The sequence below is a fragment of the Anas acuta genome, chromosome 4, assembly GCF_963932015.1.
Source record: "Anas acuta chromosome 4, bAnaAcu1.1, whole genome shotgun sequence".
Lineage (NCBI taxonomy): Eukaryota > Metazoa > Chordata > Aves > Anseriformes > Anatidae > Anas > Anas acuta.
The window spans coordinates 44,874,273-44,895,936 of NC_088982.1; the positions used below are offsets into that span (position 1 = coordinate 44,874,273).

Here is a 21,664-nt window from a genome sequence, read left to right on the forward strand (position 1 = left end):
CTACCATGCACACCGTAAACATTGCTGCTGTTGGAGCTTTCTACAGATGGCCACTGGAAGATGTAGGAATTATGATACAGCAGTTCTTGAAAGAGGTTGGGGAAAAAATATGAAAAAAACGAATGGTAATCTTATATTACCTTACATTAACTGAGTGATGAAACTGTTTGGGTGCCGTGTTTCAGAATCTGCTGTATACAAAGCCAATATCAGACCTAAAATTCTCCTTGTCTGCTACACTACTTTCTGTAGTCAGAATTTCAACTAGAAGCCATTACCAATATATTTAATAATGAAACAAGCTTTAAATATTGACACTGTTTTCCTTTTTTTTTTTTTAAGGGATATACATAAGTAATTTTTTTTTTTCTAGCATAATCTTCTCACTTCTTTTAATTCTATGAGGAAATAAACAATGCTTTAATAGCATGCTGTGTAATGTAAAAAGAGGCACTATTTTGTAGAAGTGTGCATAGCACATCAGAGTTCAACCAACTACTCTCTCTAGTCTTTTAAAACTAAGAACATACTATGCATATTTCTGTACACAGGTAAATATTCAATAGTGTGTGTTCTTACTAATAATCTTAGTCCTGTTCTAGACCCAGAGAGCAATTAATGTCTTGATTTTACCTACAGCTACTGGTTACCAAGCCATCAGGTAGCAGAGCCAGTCCAAAAGTGTCCCATACAATAGGTGCATTCCCATCTAACTTGTTAAGACAACTGGAAATTAAATTTATCAATAGATAAATCTTGGTCCTTTTCTAGGCCAGAATCAAAGCAAAAGTATTATTTTTTTTTCGAGTTTACATTAACTCTTCTAGTTTACTTCATATATTTTTTAAACTTTATTTGTATATGTATTTTTTAGGGGTAAGGCTAAATTTGAATTTCCTCCTCACACGTATTTAAAATAGGCTTCGAAGAAGTAAGCCAAACTTTGCTTCAACTCAGGCAGGTTTCTACTGATGCAGCAGCAGATCTCCAACTGTTATTTCATTTGCTAGAGAAAAAAGGAAGTTTGTTAACTACTAAGAGGAGGGAAAACAAAAAGATCACTTGTTCTGAAAGTGGATTATATCAATCTTGTTACTACTTTAAAGAGCAAATACCACTGCATGGTCTTTCTAAAACTATGATTTACATTCTTTAAAATGTTCCTCTCATTATATAAATGATTTCCGAATGTCTTAAAACCAAGGAGGAAAATATATATGCACTTTTCTTTTTTTAACTTGCTTGGAGTCTCAGATAAGATAAAGCCAAACAGAACTATCATCTTCCCTAAATATAATTGCTCCTTAATAATAATTGTTTTTCCATTTATTTAATGTGGGCATCTCATCCCTCCACTGCAGATCAAAACAAGAATTAGCAAGTAATCAGGGTACAGTTTAGAAAATCCAAATCAAAAGCACACTTGTGAGGGAAAGGATATGGGTTACTTAACATCCTCTTCAAATCAACTTTCTCACTGCGGTATGGGGAAGCCTCTTTCTTGCCAGCAGTACACCAACCACGGATGCAGGATTCATGAAACCTGGTATCAGGTGTATTGTTAACAAATCTTTCGGATGTAAACAAGACTCAGTATATTCATCTGCAAGCCTAGTCAAACCATCCACAGATAATTTTAATGACTGATTATGGATACTGCCTTGTTTTATAACCCAGCAGTTTCAAATGACTTAAAATATTTAGAATACTTAGAAATATTTTAAAGTTGAAGCCAATGGCCTGAACATCCAGACCAGTATTCATATTTTCCAGCACAGAAGAAGCCAAGATGCTTATGAACTGCAGAAGGGGGTGATTAGTAACAGCGTTCCAGCACGTATGCGGTACCTTCCTTTTTAGTTTCTGGAATACAAAGTGCTGAGCTGTTTGGTACCCCTGAGTATCAGACACGGGCTCTTCAGCCAGGCTGTCGCCTATGGATGTGCCATCTTTGGAGAAGGGCTCCACAGCTGCTTTACAGGAACTCTTCAAACACAGCCCAGGCACAGCCAGAGGAAGTCGGCTGCAGTATACGTGATCCTGAGTTAGCAGACCTGGCTGATGGGCCAGCACGTCTGGGGTGGTCAAATGTACTGCCAGGTACAACCAAACAGCCTGTGCACAAAGTACCTGGAAGGCAGATTTTGGCATAAAACTGTAGGGTTATGGCAATTCTTGCATGGGTTTGTCTATCAGAAAGCTGCAGGAACTCAATTTGTGTCACAGAACCAAAATATATTTCAAAGAACCTATTTTTACTCCTGTGCTGTTTCTGAATGTGCTTTTTCCTTTTTTTTTTTTTTTTTTTCTTTTTTTTTCTTTACCTTGTTTTTTATTACTGTTATTGCTAATTTTAATGTAGCAGAAAAGAGGAGAAAACAATAGTTCCAAAATTACACGGAAAGGATATAGTAGGTATTTTCAGTGATTCTTTCTTCATTTATAGCTGCATATATTTTCTGCCTGCAGACCCCACAGATGTTGTTGGACACATTTCTGGTTGGTATGCCACTAATGTTGGAAAAATGCCAAGATCAGGTTTACAGAGAGAAAAAAAAAAGCTAAACAACAACAAAATCTGCTTGATTTCAAGAAATTGAGACATAAGAGCATAAGAGTACTGTGTTAAGATAGTCTCCTTATTTAGAAAGGGAAAATAGACTGTAAGAACTATATGAGAAAAACTATACAAGAAGAAACTATAAAAAGGAAAGAACGTGTCTTTCACAGACTTTGGGGAAGAAGCTTGTCTTCCCATGGCCATTAAGGAAATTTTGTAGTCTCTTGTACATAGGGACCAGCCTGTTCGAAATCCCAGATCAGATACTGGCATATTTCACTGGCTACTACTTCATGAAGTCTAATCTTCTAACGATAAGATCAACAAGGGAGTTCAACAGTTTGTCTGTAGCACAAAAGCTGCTCCCCTTACGGGAAAGTGAGATTAGTTTATTGCAAGAGTATTTGGTAGACCTTTTTCTCATGAGCCCAGGTGCATAAGAGATTCCTCCTCCTTTCCTCAAACTGCAGGTTTTTTTATTTTATTTTATTTTATTTTATTTTATTTTATTTTATTTTATTTTATTTTATTTTATTTTATTTTATTTTATTTTATTTTATTTTATTTTATTTTATTTTATTTTATTTCAGCAACAAACACCCTCATACTTGAAGCATCAGTATGCTTAAATGCTTGATAAGCAATGTTGAAAGTAGGTGAAGGTAAAGACCACTTTTAAAGCCACAAATACTAGATGTTGCTACAGGAAGGTCAAGCCAAAACATTTTCTTAGTAAGCAAGTTTGCTGAGAGTCTTATCATACACAACAATTAAGTATATTTAATTGTTTTGCAGAAGCAACAAGACCAGCCAAATCTCAACATAGTGTAGGATGCCATTCAAAGAAATGCCAAGTTTCTTCAGCTGAAAACGACAATGACCTCCTGAATAAAATCTTTGCTAAATTGCAGAAGGATGTTTTTAACGACCCTCCTCCCCACCCACCCCACTCCCCTCAAATAATAGTCACAGTCTGCAAAAATGCTCTCATCTATTCCCATTTATTTGAGATTTTATGTGTCATGGCAGTCTAAAACAGGGCTACTCATAAAAGCAGCTCTTCTCAATGAACATTAAAAAGGACTTGTCTTTCCTGCTGTAGTAGGACACAAGGTAAGAACCTTTAAAACAGACCTGGCAAATGTTGCAGTTGCATTTTTCAAATATGTGGGGGAATTTAAAATAGGTGGGGGAAGCTAGGTGGTTACACAAATTACCTCAGTGGAAGAAAGCCTGCAGCATTGGTAACACGAGGCTGTTACCTCTCTGCTGGGAAAATGTTCCAACAGAACTATGTGCTTTTGGGTGAATCAACTGTACAACGTATGGGCAATAAATCTGGCACTTAAAAGAACAGCTGATTTATGTACGTGCAGAAAGTATCTCCAATACTTCCAAGAAGCGTGGGTCTTCAAGCAGATGCATTGTGTAGTCCATCTCCGTGCTCTTGAGGAATGCCTGGAATTTCTGGTCAGGCAGCACCTCAAACAGAGCCCTGCACGGTAGCTCTGACAGGGCTGCTGCAAGGCAGGCAGAAAGGCTTGACAAACACACACACACAAATATCAAATTCTACCCAGACAAAAAATTTTGCTGGATCAAGAGGTTGGATCTAGAACCATCTGCACATATAGTATTGTCTTAGGAAATAGTCAAAATAAAAAGAGGAGACCTCCCTGGCAACATTATTGCCTGGTAGAATGGGAAAGCACAATTATCAGGAAGAACTATAATGTGTTTCTGATATGAGTGTGCTGAACTATTTTTATCCTGTATGTTTTCTTTTTATGTCTCATCTTTTCCAGGTATGTAAATGGAGGACTGAGGATTTACTCAGCAGTTAAATTAAGGTGTTCAGTCAGTGAACACAGTGGCTGTATGAACTTTCAGGTTTTTCCCCTCCTCTCTTCACACCACAGACACAAATTGTAAACTGACTAAATACCAAACCTCAGACCAATTAAGTGACAATAAAATTCAAGGAGTAAGACAACCTGCTGCCATACAATGTAAAAAAGGATTTAATATATTCAGATAGGTGGTGAGAAGACCAGTTTAGAGCCATCGCAATAAAAATAAAATAATAATAAAAATCTATCCAAGAGGAATTCATAACAGATGCCAATCCCAATTTTACCTGAAGATGCTTACCCAAAGAATAAATTAAATCCAAACATGGTAAGCATCATGGCTGAATAGCCCACAACTCCGATTGCATAACTCAGTTTATAGATTAGGATGAATCCTGTGTAGAGCAACCTATGGATAAGAGAAAGGAAATACGGTTTACTAAGACCTTGTGTGTGTAGCAGAGTGGCACAAAATGCCAAGTGTTATATTGAATATGTCTCATACTGAAGTGTTTGTGTAAATCCGCTGCAGTTTTAAACTTCTATATTTCTCTCTTAGCTAAATGTGAATAAAAATGTATAATTGAGAAAAAAAGTTTTGGGGAAAGAAAAAATGAACTAAAAAGCAAACAAACAAAAACCAGAAACTATTTGTTTTGCTTCAGTTTTCACAAGAAATGGTAACGGTGAACAGATTGATAATGTAATTAAAACTAACAGCCAGGAGCTGTGAAGGAGGGAGATGTAAGCCAGAACAGGTGAAAAATAGTAGAGTTAAGCTAGATACAACTCCAGAAGACTGGAGAAAGAAGAATAGACCTTTCTTTAGGGAGTCAGATGAAGTTTTAAGAAATAAATTCAGACTATTTGATGTGCATCCCTCTCCAGGCTCAATAAGACCTGAGATGACTGCTGTTGGTAAAAGACTGCAGAATGAAAAAAACATGATGGGATGGAATTAATTTGAACTCTTCTTTAATATATATTCATTTGCATGGCCTGTTTGATAAGCACTAGGTTAGGAGAACTTATTCATGCTCCAGTTGTAAGAAGCCTTCAAATTCAACTGCTAATGGCCCCATTTGTTATCTGTGAAGACTTGGTGCAGGGGAATTCTAATTTGATCTTCTCCATCTACTGGTTTTTTTCAACTAACAAAACTGAGAGAAAATTATATAAATAAATAAATACAAATACCTCTCCCCCACCCCCCCCCCCACAAAAAAAAAAAAAAAATAGAGCACAAAAACCTACACAAAGACAAACCACCAAAAAGGAACAGGCCGTGGAGTTCTTCCTGACAGAGGCCTGTGGGTTGCTCTGAAAATGATGTAACTGGTAAGAACTGAGAACTCCCCATGTGGGTAGAAATCTCCACCAGCAAAACCCGAGGAACAACCCCCATCTGCAGCGGTGTGACAAGCTGTGGGCAAAACTGAGACAGTCGTTTCAAAGTCATGACATCCTACAGCTCCGTTTTGCATAATTAGGTTTGACTAAAAGATTGCCAAATGGCAAAATTTACACAAAAATGTGATTCGTACAGCATCTGACACAATAGGGCCTTTGGCCCTAGAACAACAATGTTAGTCTGTCTTGCACCCCATAAATAATTAGTAATCCCAGTCTAGCAAACGATTATAACACTAAGATACAACTTGCCAGACCCACACATTCTGCCCTCAAAAGCCAAAGTGTCTTTTGGACACAACCAATGCTACTGAAACAACCATCAAAGTTTATTTTCTAACTCAAGTTACATATGGTGGTGACTGCAGGGCTAAAGCTTTGGGAGCAACTTCTAAAATCGGTGCAGACAGTTTGGCCTCTGAGCCTGGGAGATGCTCTTATGTGCTGTCAGAGAAAGGCACGCTCAGCTGCATTAATTTGGGATGCAGCTCAGCTACGTGACCACACTACTGATTTTTTATTTTTTTTTTTAATCTAGGTGATATCAAACTTAATAAAGTATATTTGCTCAAATTGCCTGCCATGAGGAAATATTATTTTTCATAAGCAGGATTTGAAACCTCCTAAATAGTTAAAAGCCCCGTAAATGTCAGTTTTCCCCATGACTTTTGCCCAAGCTTGATGATGAGAAAGATAAAACAAGAATGCGTTTGTAGCATTAGCTCCTGCATTTTAGCATTTTAAATAAAAATAAAATATCTGAGGGGTGATAGTTTTAAATGTCGTTTGGTGTGGGGCAGTGGGATTTTTTTTTTTTTAAAGCAAACAAAAAGCATGATCTATCTAGATCATGATTTCTATGTTATTTCTGTGGAAGATAAATCTCATTTCTTAACCTGAAAAGTAGCATGCTGAAGGAATGTGTGTTTCTCCTTGTGAAACCTAAAAGAATTTTGCCAGATTCTTTTTTTTTTTTTTTTTTTTTTTTTTTAATCCTATGGAAAATAAGTAACTCCCCCCAACAAGATCCTCCCCCAAGCCATAAAGCTTGCAACTATTGAGCAGACTGGTATTCCGCAATGTAAGCTTAAATAAATGAACAGAAACACCTGCAGAAGATGACTACATAGCATCACTGGCCCCCACTTCTTGACCCTGCAGCACTGGTGTTACAGGACCATATTCTGCTGCTTGTGTCCAGAAAAATGTCTGAACTCTTTCTGTGTCACGCAGCCCTCCTGGCCTGCCACAGGCCACCAGTCCCTACAGCTGAGCTGAGCTCTCCTGGCCTGCACCAAGGCCACCAAAGGCTCCCTGTTGCCCACCTGCCTTGCCACTGTCCAGCACAATCCCTCTCTGGTTTGCTTTTATACTGTGGTGTGGGTTCTTTTCCCTGCAGGCTGGCAGTGGAGTCTGAATTTCAGTGGCAGAGCCAAAACAGAATGGACATGCATCTTCTGTAAATCAGCTACTTTCTAATACAAATCTATAACAGAGCATTATGACAGCATTAGCTCCAAAAAGGAGCCCTCGTTAATGTAAAGATGGTGTCACAACCTCAGGTGACGCTAAAAGCAGACCACTTGGTATGTATTATTTGCAATTCGTAACTGTTTCAAAATTTCTTATTGAATTTTATCTTTGTCATGTTGTTAATTTTAATACTGTTATCCTCCACTTGAAATGCAGCAATATTTTGTCATGTAGATGAGGACAAAGATGTGGATCTAGTCCTACAGATGAAAACCCCAAGTATTGATTTATTGTTAATACTTGAAGGTCACCATCTGGACAATTCCATAAAATAATACATATGCATTGCTGCTAAATGGAAGCTTTAACATCTGGATCATATTATTCCAAATTTTCCTCATCCACCCATCATAGCAAGAGGAATTTCCTGACAAATCAGATTGCTGCCCAAAGGTAAAATGTTTTTCTCATTACCGTACTTTAAATGAGCTCAAAAAGACCTAGAAGTGAAGTCAGCATCAGCGTCATAGACAACTTTCCCATTTTCTAATTATGCAGATTAAACAGGTCACACAAGCACCAACTGCAAAATGTCCATCTGTACTCTGCCTCCCTCGCAACATACCCCCACCCTGAGCAAGGAACGACGCGTATCACAAGCAAACTCAGCAGAAGAGCACTACCCTACTGTCCTTCCCATCCTATAGCACATGGGGAAAACTGCATGCATAAAGAAAATAACTGTGTAATAATTAGATTTATTGTGACAGACTGACCTCACCAGAACTCGTTAACTTGGCAACACAAGCTAACTGGCTTTCTAAAAATCTAGTTTCTTTTGATGTAGACATATTCAAATACTCAAAAACATATGCATGAGAGAAGTAATAAATCAGATGCTTGGGTTTTCCTTAGGTTTAAATTAATATGCTTATACTTGATAGCACACTCGAAATTGGCAGAGACTTCCATATCAAGCAAATCGCACAACCTTGTTTTCAAGTTTAGCCTCGTTGCTTAGGCATAGAAATCAATGCTGTCAGAAGTATGCTGCTTCTTTTTGGATCTGTGTTCCAAGTAAGCTCTCACGACATGATCGCCACACGATAGAAGATGTATAATCAGTAAAATGGGCAATCACCTACAGGACCAGAAGTATGTCTTTTTTTGTGTTTGAAACTGTTCTGAGACCATGACAAATCTGCCTTTCTACCTCAGATATTTTAAGATTTCTGTTATGCCAGGGGAGAACAATTTTGTCCGCATATATCACATTTATTTAATTTTAATCAATGGACAGCTTCCAACAGCATGCAAATTGCATTATAAGAATCAGCTGAGTACCTGATAGTCAGAATTTTCCTTTGGGAAAAGACGGAGTCAGAACACTAATAAGCCTTTTCCTTCCTTCCCCATTTGATATGTTAGACTCCTGCCCTTATGCTGAGCAAAATGGATAGGAGAGGCTAGGATAGGGTAGGAATGGTTTTCCAAGGATCGTAATTCTCTGAGTAGCATTTGTGGTTGCCACCCCATGTCCCAGAGCACATAATACAGCTGCAAGCACATAATTGCCTCCACCTCAGCGTATTATAGGAACGCAAAATTTGTGAGCGAAATGGGGAAATGAGAGTGTTATCTCAGCACAGATGCAAATTATTGAAAATCGTGTTTTTACAATGTGAATTAGCAGACTGCAGGCTCCATAGTTATTTTCAAAAATCTCAAACAACAATGATGAAATTCTGAAAAATAATAGAGGAATGATGATTTAACTTGTTTCCCCATCTTAGGGAAGTTAACCCCAAAATGTCACCTATCCTTTAGAAGGAAAAAAAAAAGGGGGGGGGGCACAGTTGTCAGAGTGGTCCACAAACATTTTATTCCAGGCCAAGTCTTACTAGCAAAAGCTCTTGCTTATTTCCCTCCCCCTGCTTTGTGCTAGGATTACACCCATGTTACTTTATACCTAGCCATCTGGTGAGGGGCAATCTCTTCCCTCTTGCCAAAATTATCCACAGCTGAGCCTTGGTTGCTTTGCTGCAACTTTTTGCTCTTGCCTCTTTGAAATAGGAGCCTTCCCCAGCATGCCTTTTTTCATCAGGAGACATTTTACATTCTCGATAAGCCTGGATAAGGCTCTTTTGGAAGCTACAGGCTGTTGCTGTTTCTCTTGCATCTAGTAAGTAGTTGCTGCTTTTTATTTTTTTTGTTCTTTTTGAGCAAGCTAATGAATGCCCTTTCCTTTTAGGGCTGTTTTTATGCTCCCCTTGGCCTTCATTTCCTTTTTCCTTTAAAAAGAAACCAAACTTTTCTTTTTTTTCATGTTTTCAAAGCACTTTGAAGGGGAGGGAGGGAGTCAATCACTGCAATCCCTTGCTTTATTTCTACTACTACCAAGATTGTGCAATTCTGTCCGAGCTCTATGTCTGTGAACAGCATGGGTATCTGGAGCAGGGACCAAGCACCCATCCGTAACTCAAAGAATTTGTCAGAAAGGTTTGCTAGCTGTTGTTGCCTTTCAAGCCTTGATGTGGAATGGAAGGCTGGCTGCTCGTTTTGTTGATGTCCTTGGGCAGCAAATCAAAATGAAAGCACTTTTTTTGCTCAGAGAAAAGGAGTCTTATTTTACCACCAACAACACTCCCAATCAAAAACAACATATTTTATGTCTTTTTGTCCAATTTCCCTTCTTTTTTGCTGCTAAAGATGCAAGCATGTTGTTACAAACACAGGAAAATGTTTGGTTATGCTGTGCATAACCTGTGTATGAACTATACAAGCATAAACTGAGTGGCCAAAAGCTGGATGGCAAGTAAGAGAAGCTCATAAGCAAGCAAAAGTCGAGGGCTGTTTTCTCTTTAGCAAGCATGTGGTTGTTTTTCAAATTTTAACTAATTTAAATGTTTCCCACCAAATCAAACAAAAATGATATGCACATGAACGTAAGCATAATAACTGCCACCTGGAGGAACTGTGCTGCAGAAATCTAGACCTGCCTGTACTTAGCGAGGCAGTAGATTTTTGTTATTGTTGTTTATTTTAATGTCAAATGGACAATTTCCTGTCTGCATTAACCAAGTTGTTTAAATACTAAATGTGACCACCTTTATAGCTTCCCCTCCTAAGTCAGATGGTTTCATTATCAGTAACTATATTTTCATGTAACAGTGCGTACTATTTATTTTTGCACCTACCTTGACTTTGTATCTTAATGTTTGTTCTATTCTTCAAAATACAGTAGATAAGATTTTAACAGTAACAGCACTGGTAAAAATCCATAATTTTAACACTGCTGACTGACATACTTTTAGAGAAAGCAAACTAATGCAATGAGATCGATGGTGTGTTCAAAAATGACACACAAATATCCAGATATAAAACATGAGGGCAGCTATAACTGAACACATTAGCCTGCAAGTTGCTTAGGTGAAAAACACTCCTTGGGTAACTTAAGTGGTGTAAACTCAATGAACTGTCTACTGGCAGAGACATGATCAGCAGCATTCTCTTACAAAATAAATTCATAGATAGATGGGTAAGGTAGTAGACGTGAGAATATATTAGTTTCACAACAGAGCGTGAAGCAGAACTGCCAAAATTCAGTCCAAAATTAACTTCAGCTTCTGGTGCCACTATTTTTTACTGCAAGAGGCTCTGCTTCACTTCCTCTTTTACTGAAGGAGGCCTCACTGCTGTCACACTTAAAGCTCAAGTCCCAATGTGTTTCTGTTGCAGATGTTCAGCTTTGTTTATTTTAAAACTCACTGCAAAAACACAAAAACCATCACAAGTCTTACTGAAGCTTTGCAACACTTGTGGTTGTTCTGGAGCATTCCTAAATTAGATTAACTGCACTTAAAAGTATAGTTTTTTATTTTTATTTTCTCCTGTAAGAGTTATGTCACTTTTTAGTTCTGACTGCTCCTGTGAGGTAGTGGTTGGGAATGAAGCTTCAGTTGCTGAAGGGTAAGTTAGACAAGTAATAGGACAGGCAAGCACAGGCTGCTGGTGTTTTTGTCGCAGCTAAGTGGATGCAGTACATACTAACTAACTTTAAGGTACTGCTGTGGAGGGTAATGGGAAATAACGCAGAGTGCATCCTGCTTAGACTCCCACGGGCAACCAGAGACCTTCCTGGCTGCTCATCACTGCATGCACATCTAGACTGCAGGCGTGTTGTGGCACTGACGTGGTGCCAGTCTCATGGAAGACCATGACATGGACTGTCTGCGTGACTGTGTCACTTTGGTATTCTGCTCCTTATTCTAGATGCATGCTAAAATCAATAAGGCAAAACTAGAAGGAAAGAAGCAGATGAGAAGCTCTAAACTCATTTGTCTGATATGCTAGCATGAACATAAAATGGTTGAATGACACAGCAAAGCTGGTCTAGAAGAGAAATTAAAGAGCACATCAAAGTGAAGTCATATTGCACATGCTTGTACTATATGTGCTCAGGGTTAGGAGTGTGTGTGCCCCTGTAAAGGCAGAGTTAGTGACATGAACCTAAAATGATTAACATTTCACCCCTGTTCCTAACTTTGTGAAGTGCAGCTGAAGAGTCTGTTTCACAACTTCTCTGCTAGAATTTTATGCCACTGTGAAACTCCACTAACCGTAAAACTGTCATATACCAGGCTGTTTTTATATCCCTTCCTCAAGCTGTTTCTGTAAATTGTATCAAGGCTTCATTCTTCTGTGTTTAACAGACCTGTCAGAAGTATATGGGTTTGAACCTCCCAATCTTAAAAACCCTGCAGTGTCTGAGGAGCAATTGCCAGGGGATCAAGAACTGATTGAGACAGTTATCGATGTCACTGCAACTGAAGCTCTTAACAGGAAAAAAGAAATATCAACCTACAGATGGCTTAGGGTGCTCATCAGTTTATGAAGGGGGAAATGCTGAGAAACTGCTTGCGTGCTTAAAATTCTGCCTGTCTCAAATATCTGTGCATTCTCCATTTATGCAGTAGTTTTTTTCTTTTAATGCTTACTTAAAACCCACATTGCTTTCCAAGGACTGGCCCTTTCTGAGGTGCCTAACTTGTTCCAGCTATTGATTAGGGAGCTCGGGGTGGAAATCATGTCACTCTGCCTTTCTCAGGTTTGCATAGAAATTGTGGCAGGGAAAGGAAGTGAGCTGAAGCATCATAAGCCCCAGTTTTAGCACCTCAACCACGAGACTAACTTTCTAATTTATGTTATGTGTATGAATAACTTGATGACTAGGGGCCTCAGATTCTCACGGTAAAACTTCTGTGGCATTACTATCAGCTAGATAAGGGTAGTGACTTTGTTTTTCTACCTGGTCCATTATTAGACAGCTGTTTGAAAGCTTTTTCTTTAAAAGCTTTAACCTCCTGAAGACTGACCATAGCATCAGTATGCACATACAGACAGTAAAATACAAGTTGTTTTGTACAACTGTATAGAAGCTATCCTCCACCCGACCGGGAATCATGGCTTACTGCTTCCCATAGAGGCTCAGTTGTTTTGCTAGATGCAGACCCTTAAGAGTAAGTCATGCCTCCAAACTGAGAAAAAATAGATGCCATAAAGCAATGCAGCTGCAAAACAGCTGTCTTTCTGACAAGCTAATTGCATTGTACGATTGACAGTGTCTTTGCTTCCACTGAACAAGTAAAATCTGGGCCACAACCAAGGTTGCAACGAGAACAAGAACTATCTCCCTATGCATTGATTTGTGGCCATGGTACTTTGCATGCATCTTCTGATGTTGCAAACGGAAAAGAACATATGCATGCTACTATTTAAAAAGTAATCATAATTTTAAAAAGTTTAAATTGTTTTGAAAGGCTTTGTATGAGAGATACTTAGGAAATGTGTTCTTACGCATGAAGAGGTAAGGTAACAAGCTAGATGAGAACAGTTGGGTCTCCATAACTGGAGCAGTTATGCTGAAAAGGAAATATATATCGACTTCATGTCCACCCATTAATTTAATGGGCAAGAGCTGTCTCTTGTCTTTTTTTTTTTTTTTCCTGTTTACTCAGAGTATGAATATAGCCAGAAAACAAAACAAAACAAAAAAACACACACCATAGTTCCTATGAAGTTTAAGACGACATCTTATAATCTCAGATTTGAAATCTTCCAGCCCAAGCTAAATGCAAACTCAGAAGAGGGCTTAAACCCCTGTGTTTCAGCTTCCTTCCCCGTAAAGTGAGAATTGTAACTGGTATTTATCTTCCTTCTAGGGTTAATGAGAGTTTCCCTGAAGCCATAAAGAAGGAGGGGATTGCCTTAGAGCTACAAATCAACCTCTTTCATAACTAAAGCTGAGTGAGGCTGCATCCCTGAGCCTTGCATCCCTATAGCGAGGATACTGATCTCCATCTGAGCTTGACTCAAATCCACCTGGACGTTAGTTTTCCTCTGACCTGGGGCTTTCTAGGCCTCCTTTCCAGGACTCAACAGCACCTCCTGGCTTCTAGATCTATGCGTACACAGCGCTTGTGTGTGGTGGCTCTTACTCATTTATTTCTTTATTTTTAAGCCACACGCGCACAGCACGTCTCTGTAGCTCACAAAACAGAAGCACCACATCTTTGCCCAAGGGCTGCTCACGTTAAGCATCCCGAAGCAGCTCGTCCGTGCCCTGCACCCGGTCCTCCCTCCCTCCTTCTCTGCATCCCTCCCTCGGCCGCTCTTGGGGTGCCCCCTGACGGGCACGGCGCCGGGCACAGCCCTGCGAGCTCCGCACCGCTCCCGAGCCGGAGGGACGTGTGTCCTAAAGGGAAGGAATCAGGGGAAGGGGATATAATGTGCTCCCCCTGCTCCTCCACCCCCCCGAGCAGGCATTAAGACGGTGGTTAAGGCAGCGTTTCTTGATATGGGACCTGCAAGGGGATGAAGCGGTACGTTTGTTGTACCTAAAGGGAAACGTTGTGCTGCGACGGCTATAAAGCTGTTCTGTATCATTCTGCTGAGGAACTGGTTAAACTGACAGAATGAGTAGTTCCCGTAAATTCTTTTCCAAAATAAAATTCTTTATTAACTATAATTCTGTGAACACAAAGGCTTCTGGTGTTGCTATAAATGTGCAATTCATCTAATAGAGCATTTTCAAGTGGTAACTAAATCACGTTATTTCCATTGTTCTTCTGTTGATAATAAATCATTTTCCTGAAAGACATTCAAAACAAATATTATAACTTCACGGTGAACAACAGCCAGATGGGTTTCCTCATTTTAACCCTCACCACCCCTTCTGTCCTGGCAGCTGCTGCGCTTGGATGCACAGGCCAGGGGTCTTCAAGTTCCCCCATCCCTCTCCCTGAAGCTGCTCTGAAACCTGCTGCTGTGCTGAGGGTGATGGTTACACTATTTCAGTTGCTGTAATGTAAGATGGGTGCTACTAGTTAATCTCTTCAGGGTGACAGACCGACGGGGATGAGGATGTGCTGCGTGAACCTACGTTTATGCCATAACTTCAGTCAAAAGGGACCTGGACAGTTACCTGGTCTGACCTCCAGTGCCAAATGCAGGGAGTGACACCAGGTTGCTCAGGGCCACGTACGGCTCAGTTAGGATTATCCCCATGGATGGAGACTTGACCGCCCCCTCCAGGCCTACTGTGGCTGTTAATTCTCTTTCTTACCACACGGCCAAAATCATTGCAACAGAATTAGCAGGGGATATAAAATTTTTCCATTTATAAAAATGTTTGCTTTTCCTGGACAAATTGTCTGTTGTTGTTAATATAACTTCAAATATTGAGATGCCACTCTATGCCTTTTTTTTTCTTTTTTTTTTTTTTTTTTTTCTCCATGTACATCTTAGCACTATGGGAAATGTGTATTTGCATGATGCTCTGAGTACTGTGGGATATGCTAAATATTTGCAGTCTGCCTTATATAAGTAAATGGCACTTTCCACTAGTCAGAGGGAGAGCCTGGGAATCCAACTCACCATTCACATGGAGAGGAGAAAAGTAAAATTTTAGAACTACTTAAGTGCCAAAGGATGTAGCTGAACCTAGAAGAAACTTCAAGCATATCTAGATGCCTTGCTACTACTCTGCTTCCTCAGCTCCTGCTCTTTCTGTAAGTTTTCTTACAGAAGAGGCAAGTGACTCCTCTCTCTTATCTTTGAAGGGCATGAGGATCACATTGAGAGAATAAAGCAGATTGGAGGGGAGCAAAAAAAGTCTTCATTATACTTTTTGTAGAGTCAAGTAAAGGCTCTGACATTCTAGTCTTAATCAGCAGATACTGTGAAACTGAGACTTGTTGGTCGAGTTCATACGTATGCTAATGCACCTTTATAAATGTTGTGGACCATGTATCTGCAAACTCTGATCTCATTATAGGTGAATTAAACTGCAACAGTTACATCACATAGCTCAGACTAGAAATGAATTGCAATTTACACTGCATTATTTATTTGTTTACCAGTTAACAAGTAGCTGAGAGTCTGAAAAAGTATTCATATCTTGATAATCAAATCTGATTTCTGCTGTCACTCTGTAATAAAACTGGAGATACACTTAGGATGCTTCATATCTCACTTTTCCCAACATTGCTCACAGTAACACTTAGTAGTGAGCTGTGGTGCACTTAAGAGGAAGGATAGTGGGACTTAAAATTAGTTTTATTTATTTATTTCAAAGATGGCAGACCATTTGCCAGTATTTCATCATACTGTATTAGCATACTTCTTTCCAACTTCTTGAAGTGGAAGAACATCCACAAAATACCAGCACCCACGCCATGGCCATGGCAGTGGCCGTGCCCTCAGCTATGGCTGTGATGGTTGCTGTGGCCCCTCAGCAGCCGTGCTGGTGAGCGGCCACTTTGTAGTGGCACAGCAGGGGCTGTGCAGAGCCCCAAGGTGGAGGCGCTGGGGGTTGGTCTTAGATGGCTGGCAAAGCTACTGGTCAGCAGAGGCTGCTTCCCTGGCCAAGGTCTGGGCAGGACAAGGATTTGCCTCCTTCCTGCCCTCTCACCCAGGGAGGTGATGGCCCTGGAGACAAGGGGGCACCTTGCTCTGTCCACCCTCACCCTCGGCTGTGTGTGTGCAGTCTAGGCCACTGCTGTGGGTCATCTCCCGTGAGATGACCTTTAAATATAAGGACATGTGTCTTTTATTGTCCTTCCTATCAGACCTCCCCAAGTGGCAAGCTGCATGAAGCCTTCCTGTGGCAGACTGAGCAGGGAATGGGAGCTGCTTAGGAAAAATGCAGTGGGAGAGGGATAGATGCAATAAAGTATGTGTAGACATCTATTTTTCTCCCCTACACTTGCCCCACCAAAAGTCCAAGAACCAGAATTTTGGCAAGGTTTTTTAATAGCACCTAGGTTGGTACCTCCTCAGTGGCAGCTACCAGACCTTGGTGGTGGTCACAGCCATGGCTGGTGTGTGTTTGGCAGTGAGGACTGAAAAAGACTTCTCTCTCTCATCTAAACCTTGTTGTACCAGGTGTATTTTTAAAACACATTTTTTAATGTTTATAATAAAATCTTTGAGCTGTTGATGTAATTGTATAGCTGTTTGGTGGTACTAGATTATTTTCTGCGACAAGAGACTCCAAAATAGAGGTCATCTGTGGTCTCCTGGCCCTTCCTAAGTCTGGTATCAAGGATCCTATAGAGATGGATCCCTGCAAGTGCCGAAATGGCTGTGAAGTGTTGTTGTGTATCTCTGTGATTCTGTGTGATTCTTAGCCAGAAAATTACAGGGGGCTTGCACGTGGTCCTTCCATTTTTGTGTGATGGGGGAGAAGGCTTTTTAGGATGGCTATGTTGTATGGGGAGAGAAATATGAGTAGCTATTTTGTACGTGCAGTTGACATCAGCTTTGATTTGAAGGGAAGCAGCAGGCTGAGTCTGGTCATGGGACATCCCCTGAAGACACCCAATATTGGCCCAATTATGTATTTGTACAAAGCAGTTTGGGTTTGAGCTTTCAGCTGAGCATTGTTCTGGCATGGCAGCTTAGCAGATTGGTCCCTGATAGCTGGCTGCCACCCCAGCTGGAGGGTAGAGCATAACGAAAAAATTGTGTGTTTGTCTCCTTGTGTTGTGATATTGGATGGGCTAAGTGTCAATATACTGGTGACTCTGACCTTATGTAGTCACTTTACTCTGTTTAAAACTCATGTTTCAAGTGTGCCCTCATTGTTTTCACTTCATTCCTTCTTTAGGTTTTTGACCCCAGAGGCAAGTGCTGATTGATACCCAAACTAAATCCTGCTAGTAAGACTTGTGCAATATTTGCCACAAACTTCTCAGTACATTGCAGAGCTGTGCACCCCCTAGTATATAAAAGCTACAATAATAAAAGTAATATCAGCTGCTGGTGGGAGGGAAAAGCCTTATCTGGGAAAGGTGGTGGTATCTGATTTCCCTATAAGTATATATGTGTATATGTATAATTTTTATATATGTAAATACAGTGAGTTATATATCGCAATAGTATGTAATTTCCTTGTATAGTTTCCATGCTGGCCATGTAACCCAGAATATGCATTGAAACCCTCACGGTCAACCTAAGTCACTAAAAATTGTTCCCTTATAATAGTAGTAGCTTTGCATTTCTAAGTGCTCTTTAAAATGCAACAGTGGCATCTCTTTTTGCAAAAGTTGGAAGCCTAATCAGCATTTATCTCTGACAAAGCAGAAATATTCAAATGAAAATGTGTATATATTTTCATCCTACTTTTTCCCTTTCTTTGTTTTAACAAGTGGGGCTAAGCAGCCAGAAATAAGAGTAGGTAACAGAAGAATGTTTCTGCAGGAACTAATAGTGCCCGTGTTCAATATTCACATACTATTCCTTTATAACATTTATCAGCAAAGAGGCTCAGAGTGCTTGACAGAAATCTAATGAAAGCCAAGCAGCTGTGTAAGATAACATAAACTGAATCATAGCAATTTACGTGACATGTCCAATTAACATTTGGGGCCCTGCCTTTCAATCTCAGTCTCCTGATGACCGGACAGCACTGTTGGTTGTTAGTTTTATCATACCATTCAACAGAACACAACGAACTCTTTAAATTTTATTCTTTGAGTTCCCCCCTAAAGACTGCTTTACTGGATTCGGCTGTGTTTTCATAAACTTGATATGCTTAAAAGACTTGCTTTGGCCTTAGAAAGAAACAACTCTTTCTGGCTGACTAGGCTGGATTCTGGGACTCCCGGGAACCAAAAAATAATGGATTTTTTTTTTCTTTTAACTTTTGTGGGAATGTCAGAACTGTTGAAGCTCCAGAGCAGGTCTGTCAGATAACTTTGGCAAATTCTCAATGTGATAACTACAATACAATGCTGTACTGGAAAGGAAAAACCATTAGGAAAATAATAGTAACTAGCATACTTTTTTATATCTGATGATGCACGCAATTTACCAAGAAAGTAAAATAACATAAAAATATTGGAAACATTTATGATCAAAGAATAAAGCAAGATGGACATCAGCTGGTTTCACTAGAAGCTTGAATCACTGAAAGTTGTTCCCCTATACAGGCAGTAAAATTTTGTATTTCTAAATACCCTGTAAAATGCAATAATGTGAACAATTCTTCAACTTCTTGCAGAAGTTGAAAGGCTATTGCTTTTAATTGTCATTTGCACTGAATAAAATTAAAAGTGCAAATTTCTATGCACTGAAATATGCACGCACATGCTGTGCTCTGTAGAGTGTCTATTTTATGTCCAGCCTCTGGATACTGTCATCTAAAAGAGGAAAATTTTTATTTTGTGAAGGAGGTGCTCTTAAAAATCAGCAAAGCACAGCAGACAAGGGAGAAGTAGTAAGTTAATCTGCTGTAAAGCGAGATATGAAAATGTGTTTCTCCTCATATCTGCAAAAGTTAGTGCAGTAAACATCTTTACTTCAAATAATGGAAATTCAAGAGCTGATCCCCTACTTCTCTTAGTGATGTGACTCATTTATGAAAAGGAAATTTCAACAGTAACATTACATTTTTTCTTAGTCTCTTAATTTTTTAGCAATTAGCTTTCTCTTTTTCATTTTTTTTTCTCAAAAAAAAAAAAAAGTTTAAAAATATGCATTTTACAAAATGAAAGCAGTGAGACCTTTGTAATCCCAGGACTCCAGAATCTGGGGACCAATAAAAAGTTTTGAAAGACTTGCATTGGAATTGTTGTAAAGGCAACACATGGAACTGTCACAGCAGTGATACACGGCAGTGGTATCTAGCATTGGTTCTACTGTGGAAGTGGGAAATAATTATTACAGAGAAAACAGCATTACTTTTTCCTCTGGTGGTGTTTATCTTGTCTAAGACATCGCTGCTTCAGAGGATAGAACAGCGTGGGAAGGCTCTAGGAAAGCTGATGGGCACCATGTCTGGTGAGAGCAGAGTGCCATATATTTACAAATTTAAAATCTGGCAACCTAAGTGGCACGGAGGTGCCTTTCGGGGAAGCTCAGAAAGAGGTAGGGTAGCTGAGAGATGGAGATGAAGCTGAAGCTGAGAGACAAGGTGCTGCGCTAAGAAAAGATGATAATGTGGCAGGGGAATAACTGCTGTATTCCAGTAAGAGTGCAGCAAGGTATGAGTGATGTTCATATTTCCTTGGTGGAGTTCCTGTACGGGGTAGGAAGTCTGTCTGTAAATGGAGCAGAGTTCACTGAAGCCAAGCCCTTTATGCCTGCTCAGCTTGCAGTTCTATGTATTGTGCTTTTCACTTTGTCATCTAAAGCCTTGGTCTTGCTAAAGCTCTCTGAAATGCAGAGTGCTACTTCCACTGAAGTCAGTGGGATGGATCACCAGAGCAAGGTGGTGAGACTGCAAAAGCCCTTGCAGCACCGGCAGGGAGCAGGCGGGCCCATGGCGTATGGAGAGGCAGCTGCTGCCAGCATGGTGCGTATGCAAAGCAGCTTCTGGAGCTAAAACCTGACAACTGAATTCACTGCAGGCCCTGCAGACCGCTGCCATACATTTTACATCCTGGATCACACGCTGACATCCATACCCCAGAGCAGTTGTGCGTGTGCTTGAGCCTTGCTGGCCAAAAGGAATTAAACGAGTCTTCAAAGTTCTTCTTGTGCTCCAGTGTTTTACTGGGCACGGGTGAGCCACTGGGCTGGTGCTGGTGTCTGGGAGGCACACGGTCTTTGTGCTGTCCAGCTGCAGGGAGGTGAATTTCTGTTTCAAAAAATAGCTTTGAGACAGAACCAATTGAGTCAAATGCTCTCAACACTTGCTTTTGCATTTCAGCTATATTCAAAAGAGAGCACATTCCAACTTGGTGCTTGCTCGGTTCTGCACCTCTGAGCAGACTGCCCCAAGGCTCCCAAATTTTCAAAGAGTTACATGGGGATTTATCCAGCCAAATCCCATTATAATCAATGGGAGCCGGGTGAATAATTACACTGCGGTTCTTTGTAAGTGACAGGGAAGGTTGCCGGTTGTTGCTGATTATGGTGCTGGCTTTTTGTAGATATAGATACACGTGTCTCTTGGGAACCGAACTTAGACCACCAGGTTACTTCACGTATCGGTGTAGTTTCCATGTTTACTGTGCGTATCACTTCAAAGAACCGAGGGCGATGACTTCTGGTCTACTGTGTTAGCGGTCCGTCTCCTCTCCATCTCCTGTTGTTTCCTTTCACAATCCGAGTAACAAAAAATGGTGGTGTAAATAGAGCTCCAACAAAGAGGTCTGTTGAGCCTGTAATGCTCCCCTGAAAGGAGGCTGTCTAGGGGATGAATGGGGCAGCCTCAGCCAAGCAGTAGCGGGGAAATAGATGACTTGGCATTGGACAGTAGCAGCCAGCAGGGTGCATATGCCTAGTGTAGGGACAAATAATGGTTAAGCTAGTCAGTTGAAGGACTAAATGAGAGTACATTGTCTAACCCTGTAACCGTAACTAAATTGTAACCTGAAAAGAGTTTATAAACATCTGGCTGCTGGCCCATCTTTAAAGCTTAATAGCTAAATCTGAGGTGCAGATTTTTTTTTTTTTTTTAAGGCTGCAATTTAAATTATTACTTGGAAGTATTACAGTCTTAAGCAGATTAATTGCATTTCAGAGTTAGAGTGTATTAAATTGTGGTTTGAGCACCTCTGCTGACTTTTCCTGTTAAATTAGTTTTCCTAAGATCAACATTTATGACTGACACTATTTCCATTTGGAAACAGACACTCATTTGGAAACTCGTTTTGGTTTCACAGCATCTTGCTGCTGATCTGATAGATCTGTTCATTATTTCACACAGAATTCTAGTTCAGTGATATTCCTTAACTTCACTAATTATTATATTCATGTCTTTATTCAGATGCTCACCTGTTTAAGCTCAAATGGACTGACACATCTGTACATTTTGATTTCTCACAAATTTAGCTGTGGAAGCACGGATCTGCCTGTTTGCTCG

General features: G+C 40.0%; 1 long non-coding RNA gene across 1 annotated transcript; it reads left to right on the top strand.

Annotated features, from left to right (window-relative positions):
* Positions 1-9,170: 9,170 nt before the first annotated feature.
* LOC137856079 (uncharacterized) lies at positions 9,171-15,036 on the top strand. Its single transcript, XR_011096187.1, has 2 exons — positions 9,171-9,475; positions 13,515-15,036. It is a non-coding gene; the product is annotated as an uncharacterized lncRNA (long non-coding RNA).
* The last annotated feature ends 6,628 nt before the right edge of the window (positions 15,037-21,664 follow it).